At 42.4% G+C, this 25819-nt stretch overlaps 2 pseudogenes across 1 annotated transcript; both read right to left on the bottom strand.

Moving 5' to 3' along the window:
* Positions 1-302: 302 nt before the first annotated feature.
* On the bottom strand, positions 303-13439 carry LOC148932934 (putative late blight resistance protein homolog R1A-10; annotated as a pseudogene). Its single transcript, XR_016135266.1, has 2 exons — positions 10767-13439; positions 303-565 (listed from the first exon to the last, which is right to left on the bottom strand). The product of XR_016135266.1 is annotated as a putative late blight resistance protein homolog R1A-10 (transcript).
* Positions 13440-21423: 7984 nt separating this feature from the next.
* LOC148932933 (putative late blight resistance protein homolog R1A-10) lies at positions 21424-25819 on the bottom strand (annotated as a pseudogene).

The raw sequence follows: 25819 nt of genomic DNA, 5'->3' as shown, positions 1-25819 counted from the left end.
AAAGACAAAACTTTCTCAATAGATTTGTGTTGATAAAATTATGTCTTTGTGTTGAGATTTAAATTTACATGTTATGTTGATAAAGTTATACTTATATGTTAAGAAATTTCCAACATAATGTTGAAGTTCTGGTTCTGGATTGTGAATTAGTTAGCATTTGATTAGGGATTGTGAATTAGTTAGCATTTGATTACAACCCTTGTAAGCAAAGTCCAACTCGAAAGCATCCACTGTAGTTGTACTATATTATAAAAACACATTGATGTGAATTTTTCTAATCAATTTAAACTAACATAGCATAATGAAACAAATCAACTCACCATAATATCAAAACAAAATGAAAATCATGCATTACATATAGAGGTTACATATAACCCTTAAATTAGGGAAAAAGTGCATGCAATATTTTCTAAACAAATCTAACTGGTAACAGGGTTACAAACATGGTTCAGTGTATGATAATTCTCAACAAAATCCAACAAATTACTATTCATAGATTCAGGAAACAGCATGGTAATACAACATAAATGATGGGATAATGAGGCGTCTCTGCACTTTCGTTTGCCTGAAAACAACGATAATGTATTTAGGATGTGAGCGTACATAAATATACAAACATGTTACTTGACATAAAACACTATCACAAGAAAGTCTAATGGTTGGATCTTTGGTATTGTATTGGGTGTCTGATAAGGCTAATTTCATGCATTGGTTATATAGTGAAAAACATCACATTTCTGCTGGATCTAACAAGTTTTGTTAAGCCAGGTGTGTGTGTAGCGCTAGATCCAGGAGATGCTGGAGGAGGATATCTAGCGAGGAGCAGGAACGGAATCACGAGGAAAAGCTAGAGGAAGGAAGCCAAAAGCTGAGGGCAATCAAGTCAATCAATACCTCGCTGGGCCCCACCTCGAAGCTTATAAATAAAGGAGTGCGCAACAAGAATGGCAGATCGGTTACACTCCACACACAGTCACGCTCTTAGCACACACACTAGGGATATGGGAAATTTGGGGTGGTTTTCGTTTTCAGGAGTCTCGTATCAGTGCATCACCGTCCCTTGAGGGCGAAGAAACAATTGTTCTTTTAAAATTTCTGTTTGGTACTCAGTTCAGTCTCGAACTTCACGTTTGGAAGTCGAGCTTGTTGTTTTGTTGCTGAATCAGTTTATCCGTTCTGTTTACATTTGATTTGCTTTGATGAAGTTAGATTTCGTGTTGATTATTATGATGCTTGCTATTTCGGAGTGTTTATTTGAGATGCTATCTTGAATTTGTTGCTGAATATCTTAATAGATTTGAGAATCATGGCTATGGAGTTGTGTTTGGTTGGTTTGTTGTTCTGATGCTTGGATCCGGAGTGGATTTAGCATCCGAAGTATGGATCTGAACAGGGGAGGTGAATTTCTGCATGAAATTATGGGAAATTTTGTTCTGCCTGGTTTGCTTCGTCTAGCAGTTTAATTTCCGTCGTTGTTTAGTTTTCTGTTAAGATTATGCCTCCGATCTACATCTGAGTTTGTTTTTCTTGATCTCTGCATTTATTTGTGTTCGTTGAAGAAGATGAAGTCAATTCAGTTGATGCTTTAGTTAGTTAGGCTGCAGATTCGATTCTGTCCGTACTTACCTTTTTCAGAGTTTGGTCCCCACTTGTTTTAATCTCCTTGGTCTAGAGATGTTCGTAGAAGTCCCAGATCTAGTAGTTGTACTGACTTAGTTCTTATACATAATTCATTTTTTGCCTAGATCTAGCAGTTAGCATAGCATACTTTATTTCCAAATTCACTTAGTTAAATTCCTCAACCCAAAAATATGCGTGGCAGCAGCCAACCCAAAAATAGCTTCCAAATCTCTATGCATGTACTATACGAGTCCATCCTTGTGGGATCGATCCCTACTTCCCTGTGCTAGTTTAGTATCTGTGGTTGAGGGTTTTGAAGGATTGTTTGCGTACCAACGACCAGACTTCCAGTCTTGTGAGTCTCTAGACCTTGTGATCTAGTTGATTTACTGGATCTAGGAAGTGTGTAATTAGAAATTGAAAGGATACAGCAAGCAGAAAATCAACTCTTCAAATGGCGCCGTTGCCGGGGATGGATGGCGTAGTTTGTTTATGTGTTTAGAGATTTGGTGTAAATAGTTTTAATCTTTTGAATTTCGCTTTTGGCAGTTTATGAGCAAGGGCTCAAGGTCAGGAATCTGGAGCAACCCATCTTGGTCAAGGAACGTGCAGTTGAAGTGGCAAGTTAAGGAATCAACATCCGCCATAACTACCAGATCGGGGTTGTCAACTGTAGATCCATTTCCGTTTGAATCAGGGAGTGAAGAAGAGTGGAATTCATCGGGGAAAGAGGATTCACGGTCGTCGTCAGAAACTGAGCATTCGGAAAGGGAGGAAGAGGAGTCTGTAATGGCAAACTTAGTGGACCTAGACCCAGAGATTGGTTCGCTAACTGCACATCTCGACGGAGAGCCAGCTCATGCCATAGTGTCAAATCAACGTCAGCGGTCTATTGAGATCAAGACGAATGTGCTGGGCGTTTTACCTACATTCTCTGGACGGAGGAATGAGTGTCCTTATGAGTTTTTGAACGAGTTTAGTAAGCTATGTAGCATCCAGAAAAGGCCTAACGAAACTACCGAGGAGGACTATCGCCTGCGAGCGATTCCATTTGCATTGAAAGGAGAGGCAAACACTTGGTTGCTGAGGCTTCCACCTGACTCGATCACCACATGGAGGGATTTCAAATTGGAGTTCCTGGACTATTTCTTTCCGTCCAATAAGACAAACGCTTTGAAAAAAGAAATTCAAGAGTGTAAGCAGGACTACGATGAATCTTTAAGCCAATATTGGTCTCGGTTTAAAGGCCTGCTTGACGCTTGCCCAAATCACAGGATGACGGAGGCTGAAACATTTTATCTATTCTACGAAGGGGCAAATCCTGAGTCCAAGGACTTAATGAATTCCTCGAGCGGGGGGAATTTCACCAAGAATAAGGCAAGCGAGGCACGCGAGATTCTGGGAAGATTAATCGACGCGAAGAAGGCGTATGACTGCCCGCGTGCTATCATGAGGAGAAGCTCCGCGAACACAGTTAAGGAACGAGAAGGAGAAGAGGTTAGAGACAGAATAGATCGACTGGAGAAGGCACTGCTAAATGCCATTGAAAAGAAAAATACCCCTGGGTCGACTGATAAGGAAAAAAACCCAGGTCAAGAGGAACATCAGCTTCAATTTTACAATAATCCCTCACTCGATGGAGATTTCCAAGCTCAAGTGAATGCAATGGGGAATTGGAATCAAAGTAATCAAAATACCAACTGGAACCAGTGGAAGATTAAGGAGGCACCATGGAGGGACAATCCTTGTTTCAGATGGGCTGAAGGGAACCAACAACCACAGTCACAACACCCAGGTCCAGCGGAGAACCAGCAGACATGGCCCAGCCGGAATCAGGAAGGACCACAGCATAATTCTAACTGGGCAGGGAAGCAGCAAGAGGGGCTGAACAACTGGAATTTCCGTAACCAAGGGGATCAGCATAACTGGAACAACAGGAACCAGAGCAACCAAGGGAATTCTTATGTGCCACCGCATCAGAGGAACAATTCAGGAAACAATCAAAATTTCCAACAGAGTCACCCAGGTCCAGCAACCCAGTACAACAATAATCAAGGAGGTCAGGGAAATTTTCGCCAGAACCAGGTGGTTGGAACCAATCAAAATCAAGGATTTAATCCCAGTTCAATTCAAGGTTTCCGACCACAGCGGAATCTTGATGACATGGTGCATGACCTGGTAAATTTCCAACAACACATGCAGAATAACATGCAGGCTAACAATGACGTGGTGCACAAAATTCAAGATGCCCAGCAGGAGCAGAAGTCTGCCATGGACATGTTGGCAAAGCAGATGTCCCAGTTGGCCACGTCGCTGAACGAAATGCGGGGAAATGAAGGGAAATTGCCTGCCACTGTCAAACCACCAGACCGAGCAAATATTAGTCAAATTACCTTGAGATCGGGGAAAGGCTATGAAGGACCGAAGCAAGTGATAAACGAGGAGACACCCTCACAGATGAACGGAGAAAAGGGGAATCAGAAGTCTCGAGGAGATGATCCTGGACTCAGAGAAATTCCTATACAGGATGACCTCCAGGAGGGAGATTTAAGGGGATCTATGCCTCGACTAAGTGACCCATTTTTCCTTGATCCAGAACCTGAGTTGGAACTTAAAGAGGGAAGCAGGGAGACAGGTGCAGCCCCAGCAGGGAGTTCCACGAATGCAGTAAAGCGACCCAAACCATTCCCATATCGAGGAGAAGCCAAGAAAAAGAAAGATGATACTGAGGACCTTGTGGAAATATTTAGTAAGCTGGAGATTAACCTACCCTTTTTGCAGGCTCTGAAAATACCCACCTTCAGCAAGTTCATCAAGGAATTCATAGCAGGAAAAACCAAACCTGATGGGAAGATTGTTATAGGAGAAAATGTATCCGCCGTGATACAAAAGAGGAGGATGCCGTCAAAGTGTACAGATCCAGGTATGTTCACTCTTCCTATTTCTATAGGTGATATTAAAATTGAGCATGCCATGTGTGATCTAGGTGCTTCGATAAATGTCCTACCGCTGTCAATATATAAAAAATTGGTGGGAGTCAGTTTGGTCGATACTAAAGTAGTGATTCAGTTGGCCGATAGAACATGCATATCGCCTGAGGGAGTATTGGAAAATGTCATAGTCAGAGTGCATGATTTCCTATACCCAGCTGATTTTCATGTGATAAAAATGAGGGGTAATGAATCTGCTGAGTCTAGTGGGGTGTTACTGGGGAGACCCTTCCTTCGCACCGCGAAGACTGTTATTGATGTGTTTGATGGAACCATATGCCTGGACTATCATGGGGAGAAATACACCTTCAACATCGAAGAAGCTATGAAAAAACCGCTTGATGTTGAAAACTTGCATGTTGTAGATGTAATTAACCCCCTAGTCCAAGAATATCTTGAGACTGAACTAATGCAGGAACAGTTTGACAATTCGGAGCTGAGCCAGACTGTAGAAAAGGAGGTGACAGGATGGTGTGAAACTTTTTTCACACAGGACTTGACAGATGATCAGATCAATGAAGCGATCATGGCATTCTGCCACCAGCCACTATCATTCCAATCAGCCAGATCTGTTCAGGAGAAGAGCCCAGACGAGGGAGCGAATCTAGAGGAAATGGCGCCAAGAAGTAAGGCGGAGAACCCTTTACCTCAGGAAGCCATCACACCGAAGAAGGAGTTGAAAACTTTGCCTGAAAATTTAAAGTATGCATACCTGGAGGAAGGAGAAACTTGTCCAGTGATAATTAACAGCCGCTTGACTGAAGACCAAGAGAGTGCGCTGCTGGAAGTAATAAGGAGGAACAAGAAGGCCATAGGGTGGACACTTTCTGACCTAGTTGGAATTAGCCCTGATCTTTGCATGCACCACATCAGACTAGAGGAAGGGGCAAAGGCTCGGCGTGATCCACAAAGGAAACTGAATCCAAACATGAGGGAGGAAGTGCTCAAGGAAGTTCTGAAACTACTGTCCCTTGGAATCATATACTCTATTCCAGATAGCGAGTGGGTCAGTCCGGTTCACATGGTACCGAAGAAATCTGGAATACAAGTGGTGAAGAATGACAAGAACGAGTTGGTGCCTACTCGACTGGTCACTGGATGGAGGATGTGCATCGACTATAGGAAACTAAATGAAGCCACCAAAAAGGATCATTTTCCTTTACCATTCATTGACCAGATGCTAGAGAGGCTGGCTGGCAAACAGTATTTCTGTTTCCTCGACGGATATAGCGGTTATTTCCAGATTTTCGTGAACCCAGAGGACCAGGAAAAGACCACATTTACATGCCCTTTTGGAACTTATGCCTACCGAAGGATGCCATTTGGTCTATGTAATGCACCAGGGACATTCCAACGTTGTATGATGAGTATTTTTTCGGATCTACTAGAGGTGTGCATCGAGATATTCATGGATGATTTCACTGTATATGGAGGCTCATTTGACACTTGTTTAGCCAGCCTTGACCTAGTGCTGCAAAGATGTCAAGAGAAACATCTAGTTCTGAATTTTGAAAAATGTCACTTCATGGTAACTGAGGGGATTGTTTTAGGTCATGTGGTCTCTGAAAGAGGAATACAAGTGGACAAGGCAAAGGTGGAAGTGATTGCAAAGCTACCTTACCCTACAAATCAAAAGGAAGTTAGAGGATTCCTCGGTCACGCAGGGTTTTATCGAAGGTTTATCAAGGACTTTGCAAAAATTGCGCAACCACTCACTCATTTGCTGCACAACGATGTGGAGTTCGAGTTTGATGAGGGATGCAAGAGGGCATTTCAATTGCTCAAGGAGAGACTAGTGTCCGCACCAATTATCAGGGCACCGGACTGGAATCACCCTTTTGAGATAATGTGCGACGCGAGCGATTTCGCTGTGGGAGCCGTCCTAGGGCAGAAGATAGATGGGAAAAACTACGTAATTTTCTATGCGTCCAAGACACTAAATCAAGCTCAGAAGAATTACGATACTACGGAGAAGGAAATGTTGGCTGTCGTCTACTCGTTCGAAAAATTCCGCCCTTATCTTCTTGGGTCAAAGGAGTTTGATTGGGAAGTAAGAGACAAAAGAGGAACAGAGAATCGAGTGGCTGACCACTTGAGTAGAATTCATCAAGGAGATACGGACGAGGCTATTCCCGATGTTTTTCCCGAAGAGCATTTGTACTATATGGACGAACCACCTAGACCGATAAGCTGGGAATCTGTCTTAGTTTTAACCGGTCCAGGAGAATCTGATCGAGGAAAGCGCGTACGTAACGCAGAACCATGGTACGCAGACCTGGCAAATTACTTGGTCACGGGAGAGGTGCCAAGTTCAGAGGAAGCCTCCCGGGCCCAGAAGATGAAGCTTAAAAGCGAAGCCAAATATTACTTCTGGGATGATCCTTATCTTTGGAAGATGTGTGCAGATCAGATAATTCGACGTTGCATTCCTGAATGGGAACAAAGAGATGTACTCCATCATTGTCACTCCTTGGCGTGTGGAGGGCATTTCGGACCAAGGAGAACCGCAAGGAAAGTTTTAGACAGTGGATTCTACTGGCCTACATTGAACAAGGATGCCTTTGAATACTGTCAATGCTGCGAAAGATGTCAACAGACAGGGGGAATCTCGAGGCGAGATGAGATGCCCCAAGTGCCCATAGTGATGTGCGACCGCCCAGAGGTTTTCAGCGTAGACTACTTCTTCAACAAGGGCTTGTTGCAAACTCAAGGCAACAAGACTTACTTCTATTCGCTGGGAGATAAAGCGAAGGCGGAGCCGGAGGAAGCTGAGGAGGCCATGCCAAGTGAAGAGGTGGAAGAGCTTAGGAAGGAGGTGCAGGACATGAAAAAGGAAATGCAACTGATGAAAAAGGAGATGATGAAGGAACTCGGGGGAATACGGAAGGAACTCAATGGGAGTCGGGAAGAAGTAAAAGTTCTGAGCAGCAACGTAGCAGATTTGGCCACGAAATGTGCCAAACAAAGTGAAAGAGTGGCGGAAGCTGTGGAGATATCTACGCGGATGTTGAAATGGCTGCATCAGACGCTTCCCTTGACCCAGTCGAAGTCGACTCCTGGGTCAAGTGGCGAGGCACAGAAGATCATCCACAGCAGTCCCTCGATCAAGCCATTCCAGCAGTTGACCACCCCGACTATTCCCGAGAAAGTTCCAAATCCACCGAGGACGAAAATGCTAATGAGGAAACCAGGACTCGATCAAGCTGCAGAAGGAAAGGAAGAGCTGGAGCAACCAGCGAAGAAGAAAGTGAAAACAAACCGCCCCAGTGTTCCACCACCGTCTGGCTCTCGCGGGAGCCAGCCCCAGAAATGAACAATTTCCCCAGACCAAGTAAATTTTAGTTTTTGTGTTTTTTTTCTTTTCTGTGTCTTATTTTCATGTTTTTGCTGTGTTTTATGCTACCTTCTCCCACTTAGCCCAATCCTTGGTCTAAGTGTGAGAAGTTCTGTGTTTTCTGTTGGTTTGTTCTTCTCCCACTTAGCCCGTTGCTCGGTCTAAGTGTGAGAAGTTGTTTTTTTTTAGAATTGTTGTTTAATTCTGCATTGAATTCTCTGTTTTCCCCCCTTCACGACGATGGCTTGAGGACAAGCTTGAGTGAAGTGGGAGGGGGAGAGGAATCAATGCAGTGTTATTATGCTTTGAGGAGTCGTAGGTCTAGGGGTGTGTCGCATGAACTAGTGGATATAATACGGCAGATTCCCTTAGGGAGAGCAATTGAAAATAGGAGGTATTCCAACTTAGAAGCCTGATTCTTTAGTAAGCCGAACCAATCTGAATGAAGCGAGAACGATAGTAAATGCCTTTACTTGCTCAGTTGTGAAGCCCTACTCTAGAGGTGAGTTATAAGCCTGTGATAACACTTAGAGCTAACATATGTCAAAAGTCTGCCACTGAATGCTGAAGGAAAAGAGAAGAAAAAAAAAAAAATATAAATAAAAAAGGGGGAAAGGAGAAAATATATAATCATAAAATCTGGAGGTATAAGCTGGACGAAGTCCAGAGGAGGAAATAAAAAGAGAGAAAAAAATCAAGGAGGTATAAGCTGGACGAAGTCCAGGAAATCAAGGAGGTATAAGCTGGACGAAGTCCAGAAAGAAAAAAAAAAAAAAAGAAAAAAAAGGGGGATAGTGACGGAGGATAGAAGGAGGAAATTCTCATAACCCGAGGCTTCAGTGGTTTGGCAATAACTTAAGAGAGAATCGGTCCTAACATCCCTGGTGAGGAATGAGTGATCGAGTGAATCTAACAATTGGGGAAGTAAAAGGCTATCTTGACGAGCTGACAGATTGGCTAGGTAGAGGGGAGAAAAGGGCCTATTTGGAGGAGTGCAGCCTGTTGGATTGACCTTAATCTTGTGGGGACGGTTGTCTAAAAGTTGAAACCAGTTCATGCATATGTGTTTATGTGTTTTCATCTTATGTGATTATGTATTCTTTGTTTTAGTGTCTAAGTGTAGTAGTTTTGTCTAGAGTCTGTAGAGTCGGTCGAGGGGATAACCATGCCTGAAATTCGCCTTATTCTTTTTTTCTTCTTGTCTTTATACTTGAGGACAAGTATGGTTTAAGTGTGAGCAGTTTGATAAGGCTAATTTCATGCATTGGTTATATAGTGAAAAACATCACATTTCTGCTGGATCTAACAAGTTTTGTTAAGCCAGGTGTGTGTGTAGCGCTAGATCCAGGAGATGCTGGAGGAGGATATCTAGCGAGGAGCAGGAACGGAATCACGAGGAAAAGCTAGAGGAAGGAAGCCAAAAGCTGAGGGCAATCAAGTCAATCAATACCTCGCTGGGCCCCACCTCGAAGCTTATAAATAAAGGAGTGCGCAACAAGAATGGCAGATCGGTTACACTCCACACACAGTCACGCTCTTAGCACACACACTAGGGATATGGGAAATTTGGGGTGGTTTTCGTTTTCAGGAGTCTCGTATCAGTGCATCACCGTCCCTTGAGGGCGAAGAAACAATTGTTCTTTTAAAATTTCTGTTTGGTACTCAGTTCAGTCTCGAACTTCACGTTTGGAAGTCGAGCTTGTTGTTTTGTTGCTGAATCAGTTTATCCGTTCTGTTTACATTTGATTTGCTTTGATGAAGTTAGATTTCGTGTTGATTATTATGATGCTTGCTATTTCGGAGTGTTTATTTGAGATGCTATCTTGAATTTGTTGCTGAATATCTTAATAGATTTGAGAATCATGGCTATGGAGTTGTGTTTGGTTGGTTTGTTGTTCTGATGCTTGGATCCGGAGTGGATTTAGCATCCGAAGTATGGATCTGAACAGGGGAGGTGAATTTCTGCATGAAATTATGGGAAATTTTGTTCTGCCTGGTTTGCTTCGTCTAGCAGTTTAATTTCCGTCGTTGTTTAGTTTTCTGTTAAGATTATGCCTCCGATCTACATCTGAGTTTGTTTTTCTTGATCTCTGCATTTATTTGTGTTCGTTGAAGAAGATGAAGTCAATTCAGTTGATGCTTTAGTTAGTTAGGCTGCAGATTCGATTCTGTCCGTACTTACCTTTTTCAGAGTTTGGTCCCCACTTGTTTTAATCTCCTTGGTCTAGAGATGTTCGTAGAAGTCCCAGATCTAGTAGTTGTACTGACTTAGTTCTTATACATAATTCATTTTTTGCCTAGATCTAGCAGTTAGCATAGCATACTTTATTTCCAAATTCACTTAGTTAAATTCCTCAACCCAAAAATATGCGTGGCAGCAGCCAACCCAAAAATAGCTTCCAAATCTCTATGCATGTACTATACGAGTCCATCCTTGTGGGATCGATCCCTACTTCCCTGTGCTAGTTTAGTATCTGTGGTTGAGGGTTTTGAAGGATTGTTTGCGTACCAACGACCAGACTTCCAGTCTTGTGAGTCTCTAGACCTTGTGATCTAGTTGATTTACTGGATCTAGGAAGTGTGTAATTAGAAATTGAAAGGATACAGCAAGCAGAAAATCAACTCTTCAGTGTCCTAGTGGTAGCAACCCACAGAAGAAGAAAAAACTCCCTTGTTTTAGATATCAAATTCCCATTCATAGACTGACTATTACAAAAAGTGCAGCGAACAACCTAAAACAAACATACTATAAGCATAAGCAGTTTAGTTTAAAAAATGGATTGATATGGTTTTGAGCAAATAAATAAAGTAGGAAGACTAACCTGTTAACCAAGTTGATAGTCTAGGTATGAACTGTCATCTAAAAAGACGAGTGGCAACGAACTGTAAAGTGGGAATTTAGTACTAGTTGCTTCGCATAATCCACAACATATGGATTGCAGTCAACTAATTCAATTGAAGGCGTTGTGGCCATTGAGGGATCACGCATCCAATCTAGTTGTCGTAATTTGTAGCAGTGTCGTATGCTTAGGAGCTCAAGCCTTGGGAGGCTTCCATGTTGAGCTCTCCATCGCACCAAATCGGTGTCTTCAATTATCAGTGTCACGAGTTTCAAAAAACACCCTAATTTTATATCCCACTCTGGTCCTTGAAAGGCATATTGGTTTAACTCGAGATTCTTAAGATTTGGTAGCTGTGAACCATTATCATTCATGTGCTTCCACGAACACCCTGAGCCACTCAACTCCAAAATTTGGAGATTTGATGGGAACATGGAAAGGGGAACCATAGACACGTACTTCATATCAGGGTTCATTACGTAATACACAAGTCTATGCAAACTCTTTAGTTCTTCTGAGATACCAGCCAAGTCACTTAATGAATTGCTATCATCGTCATCATAAGGTTTCAACTCTATCACAATTCTCAATGTCTTTAAATTAGGGATTCTTTTGAGAATTTCTCTTGTACAACTCTTTCCACTCACACCAGCAAGAGTACAGAGTTTGGTCAAAATAGCATCATTATTGGGGTTTGGTAGGTCTCTTCCATAGACATCAACATGTTGTAGTTCTTGCATGTTCCATATTTCCACTGGCATATTTGAATGAACCCCACGCTTTCTAATGTGTGGATATTGATGGTGGGTCAATGATTGAAGTTGGAAAAGGTTGGATATGGAACTAGGGAGCTCTTCGTTGCAAGTTAGGGCAAGATATTAAGACAAACTAATTTTAGAATTTCAAGTGGTATATGGTAAAATCGGACTGCAAAAACATCTAGCACCCTTAGCAACTTGAATTCCATGGCATGGATTGGCACTGGATATTCGTGGCAAGGACCATAACAAAGAAGAGAACGGGTAGTGGGTGCACAATCACTTCTTATTGAATCATACACCCTTTTGAAGGCAAATAACATGTTACTATGGGCACACAGTCGACGTTGTTCTTTCATTCCATCATCCCAACTCTGTAAAACATGCAAAAACTTGATCTTACTAGCTTCGTTCTTACACACGTGCTGCCAGCAAGAATGCACACGAAACTCTTTCTTTGCAAACCAGGATCGTCCCTCATATTTGAATAGAACAAGATGATGCCTTTGAAAAAGCTCTTTCATGCATATAGTAATAAAATCTGCCAAAGTTTCATTTCCAATCGATTCAAAAAACCCCTCAGCACTCAACAGTCGGTAGACATTATGTGCATCAATATCTATATATGGACGGAAAGCTCCCAGATAGAGAAATAACATTTTCAAATATTGAGGTAAATAGTCATAGCTTGGAAAAAGTACCTCTGAAATTAGATCATATGCATTCATGAATACTGAATTATGTTGTTTTTGAACTACTTCAGTCCAGCATTCTATGGTCTTGTCTTCTTTGGATAAAAGCTCTGCAACTGTGACTATCATAAGTGGAAGACCTTCACATTTGTAGGCGATCTTCTCACCTAATTTCTCAAGGTGAGGAGGGAACCCCTCTTCACCGAACAGCTTCTCACCAAGCAATGTCTTACTTTCTATAAGATTTAACAAGCGCACTTGTACACAACTTGGAGAATTTATCATTCTTAGCCTGTTTGTACACAAGACTTGGACATTTTCTTGCAAGTGATTCATTAGTCGCGTGTCCCATTTCCATATATCATCCAACACAATGAGACATTTCTTATCCTTCAAGCTCTCTTCCAAGACTCCAACTACTTTCTCATCGGTAAGCATTTGGTGCTGAGTGTTGGGATCCACTTGAGCTAGGATGCATCGTAATGTTTCATGGAATTCACATTTTCTGCCCACTTTGACCCATGCTCGAAGCTCAAAATGGCTCTTAATCAATGGATCATCAAATACTTTCTTCGCAAGAATTGTCTTTCCAACTCCTGCCATCCCAGTAACTGGTACCCAAATCCTTCCTGAAAGAAGATAATCTATCACTTGTTCAAACTGATCAGATAATCCAATCATATTTGAGTTGATTCCACCAAAATCAATTCTTGTGGAAACAGGTTCACCTTCCACTTTAGGCATATTCATCAGTTCAGCATAGTACTCCACCTCCATCCATGTGACTCTCTCGACAAAGCAATCAACAATCTGTCGCAGACTTTGCAGATCTACATAGAAAGACAAGTTATCTCTCTCACCTCCTGATGATGAGCTTTCGAGTTGTGATAGAATCTGACGGGTGAAATGGGATTCAAGCAAATCTTCGAATTCCCATACGACCTTTTTGATTCGTTCATCCAAAGCATTCACCTTCATCCTAATTTTGCCATACCCGGTGTGTTCCAACTCAAGCAGAGTATACTGCAAGTGGACCATCTCATCGTAGGCGGGTTGTAAGATTTGTGAAGAGGGAGGAACCAGCGTGATGCGAGGCGATCGTAGAATACTAAGAATCGTATTCTTGAGAGAAACCGCTGCAGCAAAAGCCGCCATCACTTGATGGAAAAATGAGGCTGCAATTGCTGGTGGTGTTGAAGAGGGAGGAGTTGAGATTATTGTTATCAATGGAAGTAAAACTACCATCTTAGTTAAAGTCATTGGTTGGTTGGTTATGCTGAAAAGTCATTGGAATTTAATACTACTATATATCTGCTTCTCCATTTGTCTAACAGTATAGTTTAAATATAACTATACCTGCTCAATTATTGAATTCAACAATCAGCATTGCTACCTAATATTTACAAAACTAATTTAAACATGGACAATTAAGTCAACTTCCATTCCTAACACCAACAACTTGGTCAAACAATTCACATATTCATAAACTTCTAAGAAGGGATCCTGATAGGGACTCCTCGAGTCAGCCTCTCGTCGACCCTTTGCATCCAACCTCAACGATCACTCAACTGGAGCAGACTGCCACGCGAGCAAGGATGGAAGAAGTGCAGCGCAAGCAACAGCAAGGAAGGAAAGAGAAACCAAAAAGGAAAATTACCATTCCTGCAAAATACGCTGATTACATATCTCATTAGGAAATATCTTTAAGATTTGTTTTTCCTTATTTTATGTTTTTGCTTTGAACAATATTTCCTTAGTTTTGAGTCAATCTTCTCGGGTTTTCTTCTTGATTCTTTCCCGAGTCGTAAGTCCGAATCAAGTAGTGGAATTCTATAAATTATAGGATTCCACTAGATTGAGTCATTGAGAATAATGAAATAAAATTCGTTTTCTCAAATCTTGGCAAAATCCTAGAACTTCAACTAGGACAAATTTTCTCCAATCACTCTCAAGTTTCACGTGTGCTCTTCCAATTAACGTAATAGGAGTCGACTCCTATTAACTGGTGCTTTCTTGACGACTCTTCCCCCACCGATCTCCATGGCGTCCGCTTCAAATCACGACAACACGCCACCGCCGCCACCCGTTCCCTACACGGTTGAGGAGCTTGGCACGCTGATGCAAGAGTTGCAAGTCCGAGCCGCTAAAGCTGAGAAAACTATGATGAATCACAAATATGACCAGGAAAATTTCGCTCGACAGAAGACCACAGCAACCAAGAACCTCAACGACACTCTGAACAAGCTTGCCGCAGCAATATTGAATGGTGCGGGTAGTGTCATTACTCAGGATCGCCCGCCCGATCCGCCGCAACACCGGGGCTGGCGTATTCCACCCTCGCTCACGTCCCCACCGCTAAACTATAATGCTGAAACATGGCCCAAACTCAAGTCCGATCCTCCGCGTTTCAACGGCGAGAACGCCTCTGATTGGATCCGAAAAATACAAAAGTACTACAATCATTCTTTCATGCCTTTAGCTGATCGTTTATATCTGACTTCATTTTTGTTCGACCCTCCGGCGGCCGATTGGATGAGTTTTTGGGAGGAAAACAACGTGGGGCGCCCATGGGATGATTTTCTCCTGGCGGTAAAACAACGTTTCGAGCCTGACCTCTACGAGGACCACGTTGGCAGACTAGCCACCCTCACACAGACAACGTCGGTCGAAGCGTACCAGACGGCCTTCGAGTCTTCCCTTCTCAAGGTTTCCAGTGTTGAGGACTCCACCCTCACTTCGCTATTTATTGCGGGATTGAAGCCGGCCATCAAGCACGAACTATTGACCAAACGACCGTCGTCCCTTCAAGATGCTTGCGCCCTAGCCCAGCAAGTCGAGGCCTGCCACCTGGCCTTAACGGATCAGGTCCGTCCGCCAACACAAAACTGGAGCAATCGCGGAACGCGACACACCGCCGGCTCCCTCGACAGCACACGGGTATCCATTCCCCACCCTAAGCCGCCACGTTCCACCCAGCCCACGGGTGGCCTGCCGATCGTTCGCATTTCCTCGGCAGAACGGGCAGAGAAGAGACGCAAAGGCGAATGCGATTACTGTCCTGAGAAATGGTCGCGCGACCACGTCTGCAGCAAAAGGTTCCTAGCCATGATGGGACCAGATGACGAGGAAGAACTCTTAGAAGATGGACCCGGTTCAAATATTCCGACTGAGGTTGCAGAGTGTGAGGATGATGGCGAGACTTTGGTTATCACGGGCGACGTCTCCAGTATCAACGTCATTGGTCCGGCTCTCCGGCCACGTTCAATCCGCATAGCTGGCTCCATCAAAAATTCTAAGGTGACTGTACTGATTGACGGCGGCAGTACCCATAACTTCATCAAGCCCGTTGTCGCCGAACAGCTAAGTCTAACTGTCCACCCTGTTACTCCCTTTCGAGTCTTTGTCGGTAATGGTGCATCCTTGAAATGCTCTTATGCATGTTTACAAACCCCCATTATATTGCAGGGTCATAACTTTGATATTGATCTGTTCATACTGAGGGTCGAAGGCCCGGATGTTATTTTGGGCGTTCAATGGCTTCAGGACTTAGGGGATGTGACGAACAATTTCCGCGATTTGACCATGCGCTTTACTAAGGGCGATCAGAACATACTCCTGCAGGGCGAAGGAGGGCAACCACGCCGAATCTCCTACAACAATCTGTTCTCTCTCTTTGTCACTGAACCCGAAGCTGAGATATTCGAGATAGTCGCAGTACCGACTACGCCGGACAGCCCTACAGCAGAGTCTCCGCCTCTGGATGACTACCTCCTCCATGTCCTTGAAGAGTTTAGTTCGGTTTTCGAGATCCCGTCAGGCCTTCCACCGCCTCGTTTGTGGGACCACCGCATACATATTCCGAGTCAAGCGAAACCGGTCAACGTGAGACCTTACCGATATCCATACTTCCAGAAGGCGGAAATCGAGAAACAAATTCGGGATATGTTGGACAACGGATTGATACAACGTAACACGAGCCCTTTTTCTTCTCCAGTATTGTTGGTTCGCAAGAAGGATGGAACATTTCGTTTTTGTGTGGATTATAGAGCCTTGAACGCGGCAACAACTCCTGACCATTTCCCTATACCGACAGCGGATGAGTTATTTGATGAATTACATGCTGCGCGGATTTTCTCGAAGCTAGATTTGCGATCCGGGTACCATCAGATACGCATGCATGTGGATGACATCCACAAAACAGCCTTTCGCACACATGAGGGCCACTATGAGTTTCTTGTTATGCCTTTTGGCTTGACGAACGCTCCTTCTACCTTCCAGGCGGCGATGAACGGCATTTTTCAGGCCCATTTGCGACGGTTTGTCATAGTTTTTTTCGATGATATCCTGATATACAGTGCTTCTATAGCTGACCACACGGCACACCTCCGCACTGTTTTGCAAATATTGGCGGATCACTCTTTTTTCATCAAGAGGTCGAAGTGCGCCTTTGGGGTGACTACGATAGACTATCTTGGCCACATTATTTCGGCCGGCGAGCTCAGAGTCGACCAGACAAAAATCTCAGCGATGCAACTGTGGCCGACTCCCCGCTCCGTCAAGCAGCTCCGTGGGTTCTTGGGCCTCACAGGTTACTATAGACATTTTGTGTCTAATTACTCGATCATCGCTGCTCCCTTAACTGATTTGCTCAAGAAAGATTCTTTCAAATGGTCCAATAGTGCCCAGCAGAGTTTCGACGACCTGAAATCGGCCATGTGTTCGACTCTAGTATTACGCCTCCCGAATTTCTCTATTCCATTTGTGGTTGAAACAGATGCTTCTGACTTTGGGATTGGGGCTGTATTGTTGCAAGAAGGCCATCCTCTAGCCTATTTTAGCAAGAAGTTGGGTCCACGACGAAGATTGGCTTCCACCTATCATAAGGAGCTTTACGCTATCGTGGAGGTTGTTCAGAAATGGAGACAATATTTGCTCGGCAGGGAATTCATTATTCGCAGCGATCAACGTAGCCTAAAAGATCTCCTCTCGCAGGTTGTGCAAACCCCGGATCAACAGTTTTATGTCCGCAAGCTATTAGGATTTAAATTCAAGATAGAATACAAGTCGGGTGCCTCGAACAAGGTGGCTGATGCTTTATCCCGACGCGATGAAAATCACGGGATTGATGACCCAATGTTTCTCACCATCTTTGCACGCCCGGCACCGATGCTATTGGAGATAGCGCAACGAGAGAATTCTTCGCTGCATGAATTGATCGATCTCCATGCCGCTGTGACTGCAGCCAAGGCGCCGCCCCATGTCTCGACTGTTGATGGCCTGTTATACTTCAAGACACGCCTGTACCTCGGCCGTGAGTCATCTGTCCGGTCGGCGGTGCTTGAGGAATGCCACTCAGCACCGACTGCGGGCCACCCTAGGGTCAAACGCACATTTGCGCGAGTTGCGACATCTTTTTTCTGGCAAGGAATGCGTACCGACGTCCGAGACTTTGTGACTGCCTGTTTTGTGTGTCAATCAACAAAGTTCATTCGCGACAAACCCAATGGCCTCATTCAGCCGTTGCCTATTCCGGACAAAGTTTGGCAAGCCGCTTCTATGGACTTCATTGTCGGCTTACCACCTTCTCATGGATATTCTGCTATTATGGTCGTAGTGGATAGACTATCGAAATATGCACACTTTGGTGCTTTAAAGGTTGGTTTCGACGCCCAGAAGGTTGCCCAGCTCTTTGTAAATACAGTTGTCAAATTACATGGGTTTCCCGAGAAACTATTATCTGATCGTGATTCAATTTTTATGAGCGATTTCTGGGACAAGTTGCTATCACTCAGCGGCACTAAGTTGCAATTCACGACCGCGTATCATCCACAAACTGATGGTCAGTCGGAGGTTACAAATCGCGCCTTGGAACAGTATCTGCGAGCCTTCACGTTTGATCGTCCGGCAAACTGGTTTCCGTTACTCCCTTGGGCTGAATTGGCGTTGAATTGTAGTGTCAATGTCAGCATTGGGATGTCCCCTTTCCAAGCTTTGTATGGTCGCTCACCGCCGGATTTGTTCGCAACTTACCCGCGACCATCTCACAATGTCGCGGTCCAGGATATGTTGATTGAGCGGGAGGACACACTTCGCCTCCTCAAAGCCAGAATTGCACGCGTGCAGCGCGAAATGGTGGAGTATGCAAATCGCCATCGGAAGGATGTTGTTTTTGCTGTCGGCGACAAGGTTCTTCTACGCCTTCAACCGTATCGACAACACTTGGTGGGCAAGCCGATATCAGCCAAACTTGGGCGACGTTTTTATGGTCCCTTCACAGTTACGGAGCGCATTGGTGCAGTGGCATACCGCCTTCAGTTACCGGTCGACAGTCGAATTCATGACGTCTTTCACGTCTCGTTACTGCGCCCATTTGTGCCTCCATTAGCGGAGTCGGCAACTGCTGTTTTTCCCACACATTTTGACCGCAACCGCCCTATCGACGTCCCAGTCAGGGCGACTGACTCGCGTACGATATTGGTCAACGGTGTTCCGCAAGACGAATGGCTGGTCCAATGGTCGTCGGAGAATGCTTCACACTCGTCATGGGAACCAGTCGATGTGCTCAGGCTTAATTTTCCTCACCTCCACCTTGAGGACAAGGTGCATTCTATGGAGGGGGGAGTTGATAGGGACTCCTCGAGTCAGCCTCTCGTCGACCCTTTGCATCCAACCTCAACGATCACTCAACCGGAGCAGACTGTCACGCGAGCAAGGATGGAAGAAGTGCAGCGCAAGCAACAGCAAGGAAGGAAAGAGAAACCAAAAAGGAAAATTACCATTCCTGCAAAATACGCTGATTACATATCTCATTAGGAAATATCTTTAAGATTTGTTTTTCCTTATTTTATGTTTTTGCTTTGAACAATATTTCCTTAGTTTTGAGTCAATCTTCTCGGGTTTTCTTCTTGATTCTTTCCCGAGTCGTAAGTCCGAATCAAGTAGTGGAATTCTATAAATTATAGAATTCCACTAGATTGAGTCATTGAGAATAATGAAATAAAATTCGTTTTCTCAAATCTTGGCAAAATCCTAGAACTTCAACTAGGACAAATTTTCTCCAATCGCTCTCAAGTTTCACGTGTGCTCTTCCAATTAACGTAATAGGAGTCGACTCCTATTAGATCCATTGATATTTTCCTAGAATATGATTATTTTAAACATAATACCAAAACAAAGTGAAAATCACGTGTAACGCGGAGAGGTCATATATAATTCTGCATATATTCAGCTTTCATGATACTCAACAAAATCAAACAAATCCTATCCTTGGATTCACAAAACAACATGGTAATCAATAGAAATGATGGGATATTTTGCTCACTTCATTTTCCTGAAAACTGATAAATGAGTATAGGATGTTACGCGATTTAAATAACTATATACTAGTTGATATCTTCTGTATTGTGTTGGTTGTGTTCTGAGTCCTAGCAACATTGTGTTGGTTGTGTTCTGAGTCCTAGCAACAGCAGTAAAACGAAGGCCCATTAGAAAAACAAAGGAAAAATGGGCTTTCCCAAATATGGGCCTCAACAACCACAGTGTTTTGCCCAACAATAAATAAATAAATAAATGGGTCAAGACATTTTGGGCTCATCATGGAAAATCTTGGGTTCATCAACTTATCCATTGGCATTATTAACTAAATTGACTTCTGAATACGAGCATAAACTATTTAAATTGGCTCTTTCAAATGAGTCAAAACTATCAGAATTACTATCTTGACATGAGTTGAAACTATAAACAGGAAACTGGTGAGCTTCTTGGAGAAAATTCTCTTTGTGTGTTCTAAGGTACAGTTGTCGTTCCATATATGGATTAGTTTTTTTTTTTTATCTTCCCAGAAAGTGAGAGACGCATGTCCCTTATGCGTCTTTCAAATTAATAAAACACATGAAGCTCATGCGTCTGTAAGTTTAATAGAATTAAGAGTTCTGCGCAGTCGAAGACAAAACAAATAATTCTATTTAATTGAAAGATACAAGAGACTCATGCATAAAGTCAAAGACGCATGAGATGCGTCTCTCACTTCCTAGCTGATAGAAAAACTGCTCCATATATGGAACGAGAATTGTATCTTAGAACTGCAATATAGACTAAGATCACGATGAGATATAATATGAGATAAGATAAAATAGACTTTATCTAGGATTAAATTAGTCATATGGGTCGGGATGGGATTGATAATAGTAGAAACAACTTAATTTAGCACTATAGAGACTGTCTAAGATACATTTTCACGAGCCAAAATTTTTTAGAAAAAAGAGCAACTGATTAACAGAAAAGAATAATAAATGACCTCTAGTCACAAACAACAGTGGAAACCGAACATGTCCATAAACTACACAATCACCTTTTACCGAATCATACACATGTTTGAAACAAACTAAAGTGTTGCAATAGGCATTCATGTGGCGCCGGTCTCTTGCAACATATCATCACATTATGAGGATTTAGAGAAGATCGAGAGAGATATTTGCCATTGATTTATCTGTTATACTCCCTCCGTCCTGGATAATTCGGGTCACTTTGATCGGACACGGGTTTTAAGAATTGCAATGAAAAATAGGTTGAAAAAGTTAGTGGAATGTGGGTTCTACCTTTATATATTAGTTTTATAATAAAATGTGAGTAGGAATGAGTTAGTGGAATATGAGGTCCACTACCAAAAATGGTAAAAGTGAAGTGGGACAAATTATGTGGGACGGACCAAAATGGAAAACTGGGATGAATTATTTGGGACGGAGGGAGTATTATGTAATCGAGGAGAAGTACATATTTTGAGATAAATCTAATGGACCCTATGCGGTTCGACTCTTAATACAATTCGGGAAAGAACTGACAAAGAAAACCCGAAAAGAAGCTTATAACATTGGTCGACTCTCAAAAGTAAGTACTCCCTCCATCCCATAAAGATTGTCCCACTTTGACCGGGCACGGATTTTAAGAAATTTAATGAAAAGTGAGTTGATAAAGTTAGTGGAATGTGAGTCCTATTTTTATATATTAGTTTTATAATAAAATGTGAGTAGGAATGAGTTAGTGGAATATGAGGTCCACTGCCAAAATTGGTAAAAAGTGAAATAGGACAAACTTTGTGGGACGAACCGAAATTGAAAAATCGGACAATCTTTGTGGGACGGAAGGAATAATTAAAAACACAGAATATCCAAAACTACAAATATACTTAAATGAAAATAAATTAAAGATAGTCTTTATATATTGATGGCCTGACAATGGTGGCTCGGGTCTTGTGTTGACGTCGAGAGCCTACGGGCTCGAGGGTTGGTTAACGGGGTTGTGTTGTGTCCGCCTTGCCCGTATCAGGATCCCATCAATGGATTCAACATACCATCAAAACAAAGTGAAAATCAAGCATCTAATGCTTTCACACAAATATATCTTACAATAGTTTTAGGTACAATCATAATTCAAAATCCAACAAATCACTGGAAACAACACAATTTGAAACAGTTTGCCTGAAAAAACGATGAATGATAAATGAATATAGGATTTGAGCATACATAAACGAAGGCCCATTAGAAATGAATGGATGTAGTTTGTGAAAATTAAATGAAGCAGGGAGACAAACCTATTAACCAAGTTGAGAGAGTCTAGCTACGACTTCTCATCTCAAAAGGAAATGTCAACACGTACAGTAAAGAGAGATTCGGGTCTTAACTGCTTGGCAGAAGCGATCGTTGAGTGATTGCACTCAACTAATTCAATTTTACATTTTGTGACCATTGAAGGATCAGGCAACCATTCGAGTTGTTGTAATCTGTAGCAATGACGTATGCTTAGGAGGTGAAGCTTTGGGAGGCTTCCATGTTGAGGCCTCCATCGCACTAAGTCAGCATCTTCAATGACAAGTCTCTCAAGTTTAGAAAAACTCCCCGATTCTATATCCCACTCTGGGCCTCGAAAGGCATATTGTTGCAACACAAGTTCCGCAAGATTTGGTAGCAGCGAACCAATGTTGTTCATGTGATTCCATGGACACCCTAAGCCACTCAATGTCAAGATTATTAGAGTTGAATAAAAGAAAAACGCATGTAATGTTTTCACACAAATCTAACAAACAATAGTTTCGGTTACAAACATAATTCAGCATTTGACGGCCTCTTCTGCTGGCTCATTAAAAACATAATCTTAGAGAAGACAGTCCAGCAATGCTGCTAAGAGCACTTGAAAACGTGAACTCATCGATATGAACACCACACGAGTGCATCTTGTAGAAAAACCTTCGCGGCGTCTCTGCCTCTTCCCCTGTTCACAATACCCTGTTATGATCGCGTTACAAGAAGACGAGGTTTATTGGCACACATGAAAGCATAATTATAGCATCTTCACTGTTCCATATAGCATTTGCAACAAGAACAGAGTTCCATCAAATAATATGCTTCTCAGCCATTTCTCCAAAACCTTCAACTGCAGTTACCAAAATAGAAAAGTGTCTTATTTTTATCGGACGGAGGAAGTAAGAATTATATTCATGTAAATCCAGAAGAGTGAAACATTACAATTTTCCAACCCAGAGAATCAAGGTAAGCTCTCAAATGTACTAAACAGCCAATTATCAAGAAAATTCAGCAATCCAAATATTGATGGAATTCAACATGAGATCTCATCAATACATTGCAAGAATATGATTTGATATCTTTGGTCTTAGTGTTGGGTGTCAAGTCGTAGCAACCCAAAGAAAAAACCTCCCTCGTATCAAATTCTCATTCATAGACTAACTAGTGAGTAAAAAAGAAGCCAACAAAACTAAAATACACTTACTACAATAAAATTTAACTTAAACATGTCAAGTTTAAATCACAAGCACAAATTTTAGTTAAGAAATAAATGAATTAATGTGGTTTGTGCAAATTAAATGAAGTAGGAAGGCTAACCTGTTGGCCAAGTTGAGAGTCTAGCTGCGACTTATTGTCTCAAATGAGGAGTACCAAAGAACTGTAAAGAGATCTTCCGGCAATTGCTCGGCAGAAGCGACAACTAAGGGATTGATTCAACTAATTCAATCGTAGTTTTGATCATTGAGGGATCACGCGTCCAGTTGAGTTGCTTTAGTTTGTAGCAATGCCGTATGCTTAGGAGGTGGAGCATCAGGAGGCTTCCATGTTGAGGTCTAAATCGCACTAGATCAATGTCTTCAATTATGAGTGTCTCAAGTTTCAAAAAACACCCCGGTTCTATATCCCACTCCGGACCTCGAAAGGCATAGGCTTTTAATCGGAGTTCATCAAGATTTGGTAAACGTGAACCAATGTCATTCATGTGCTTCCATGAACACCCTAAGCCACTCAAGATCAATGTTCTCAAACTTGATGGGAACATTGAAAGAGGTACCATGGACTCATACTTCATATCAGGATATATTACCGAATATAAAAGGTGGACCAATTCCTGGAGTTCCTTTGAGATATAAACCAAGCCATTCAATGAGTTGCGATCATCGGCATCATCATAAGGCTTCAACTCAACATGAACTCCTAATCCTTCTAAATTGGGGATTCTTTTGAGAGTTTCTCTAGTGCAACTCTTTGCACTCACACCATAAAGACAACAGAGCTTGTCCAAAAGAAGAATCAAAATTAGGAAATGGTAAATCTCTTCCATAAACCTGAATATGTTCTAGTTCTTGCATGTCCCATATTTCCACCGGCATACATGAGTGAACTCCACGCTTTGTAATATGAATATGTGGATGGATAATTAAGGATTTGAGGTGAAAAAGGTTGGATATGGAAACAGGAAGCTCCTTGTTGCAAACTAGGGCAAGATATTTTAGACAAACTAGTTTTGCAATTTCAAATGGGATATGGTAAAATCGGACTGCAAGAGCATCTAATACCCTCAACAACTTGAAATTCATGGCATGAATTGGCACTGGATATTGGTGGTCAGGGCCAAAACATAGGAGAGAATGAACGGTGGATGCACAATCACTTTTTATTGAGTCATACACTTGTTTGAAGGCAAATAAAGTGTTGTAATGAGCACACAACCGACGTTGATCTTTTATACCATCATCGCAACTTTGTAAAACATGTAAAAACTTGATTTTACTAGCTTCTTTCCGACACAAGTGCTGCCAGCAAGAATGCACACGGAGCTTTCCTTTTGAAAACCAAGATCCTTGATTACGTTTGAGTAGAACAAGATGATACATGTTAGCCAGCTCAAATGAGCATTCATCAAAATAATCATCCAGAATTTGCTTTTCAGTTGGTTCAAGAAACCCCTCAGCACTCAACCGATGAAGGAGCTTGTGTTCTTGGATATTTCTATATGGAGGGCAAGCTCCCAAATAGAGAAATAACATTTTAAAATATTGAGGTAAGTAGTCATAGCTTGGGAAAAGTACCTCATATATTTGATTATATGCATCAACGAAGACTGAATTATGTAGTTTTTCGGCAACCTCAATCCATAATTTTGGTGTCTTGTCTTCTTTGGATAGAAGCTCTGCAACCTTAACTATCATAAGTGGAAGACCTTCACATTTGTAGGCAATCTTCTCTCCCAATTCCTCAAGGTGAGGAGGGAAACCATTTTCACCGAACACTTTCTCACAAAGTAATTTCTTACTTTCTTCTTTATCCAACAAGCCTACTACTTGAGTGTGAGATTCTTCAATTCTCATCCTACTTGTAAGCAAGATTCGGACATTCTCCCTAGGCAAGCTATCCACTGGTCGTGTGTCTAATTCCTCCCATACATCGTCCAACACAATGAGACATTTCTTATCCTTCAATCTCTCTTCCAAGACTCAAACTAATTTATCATCGTCATCATCCTCTCCTTGGGTAAGCATTTGGTCGCGAGTGTTGGGATCCACTTGAGCCAGAATGCATCGTAATATTTCATTGGATCCACATTTTCTGCCCACTTTGACCCATGCTCGATGCTCGAAATGTGTTTGAATGGATGGATCATCAAATACTTTCTTAGCAAGAGTTGTCTTGCCAACCCCTGCCATTCCAGTAACTAATAATCGATTCCCTTCATATTCTTGCAGAAGATGATCCCTGATTTCTTCGAATTCATCATTCAATCCAACCATCTCTGAGTTGATTCCACCAAAATCAATTCTTGAGGAAATAGGCTCGCCTTCTTCTTCAGGCATGTTCTCTAGTTCAATACCGTACTCTGCCTCCATCGCCGTCACCCTCTCCACAAAGCAATCAACACTATGTTGCAGATTCTGCAGATCTACTTTGAAAGAGAACTGATCCCTCTCACCTCCTAAGCTTTCGAGCTGTGGAAGAATCTGTTCATACTCATGAGTTTCGAGCAAATCTTCGAATTCCCATATGACCTTTTTGATTCGTCCGTCCAAATCATTCACTTTCGTCCTGATCTTGCTGTACCCAGTCTCCTCCAAATCTAGCAGAACTCTCTGTAAGTGACGCATGGCGTTGTAGGCGGGTTGTAAGATTTGTGGAGAGGGAGGAACCAACGAAATGCGAGACGTTTGTAGAATACGCTGGATCGTATTCTTTAGAGATGTTGCTGCACCAAAAGCTGCCATAACTTGATGGAAATATGAATTGCTATCAAGGTAGAGTAGGCTGCAATG

The sequence above is a fragment of the Salvia hispanica genome, chromosome 2, assembly GCF_029641045.1.
Source record: "Salvia hispanica isolate PSC_SH4W2 chromosome 2, Shi_PSC_v1, whole genome shotgun sequence".
Lineage (NCBI taxonomy): Eukaryota > Viridiplantae > Streptophyta > Magnoliopsida > Lamiales > Lamiaceae > Salvia > Salvia hispanica.
The sequence above is the reverse complement of the archived record's forward strand: the minus strand, read 5'-3'. Positions and strand labels throughout refer to the sequence as shown.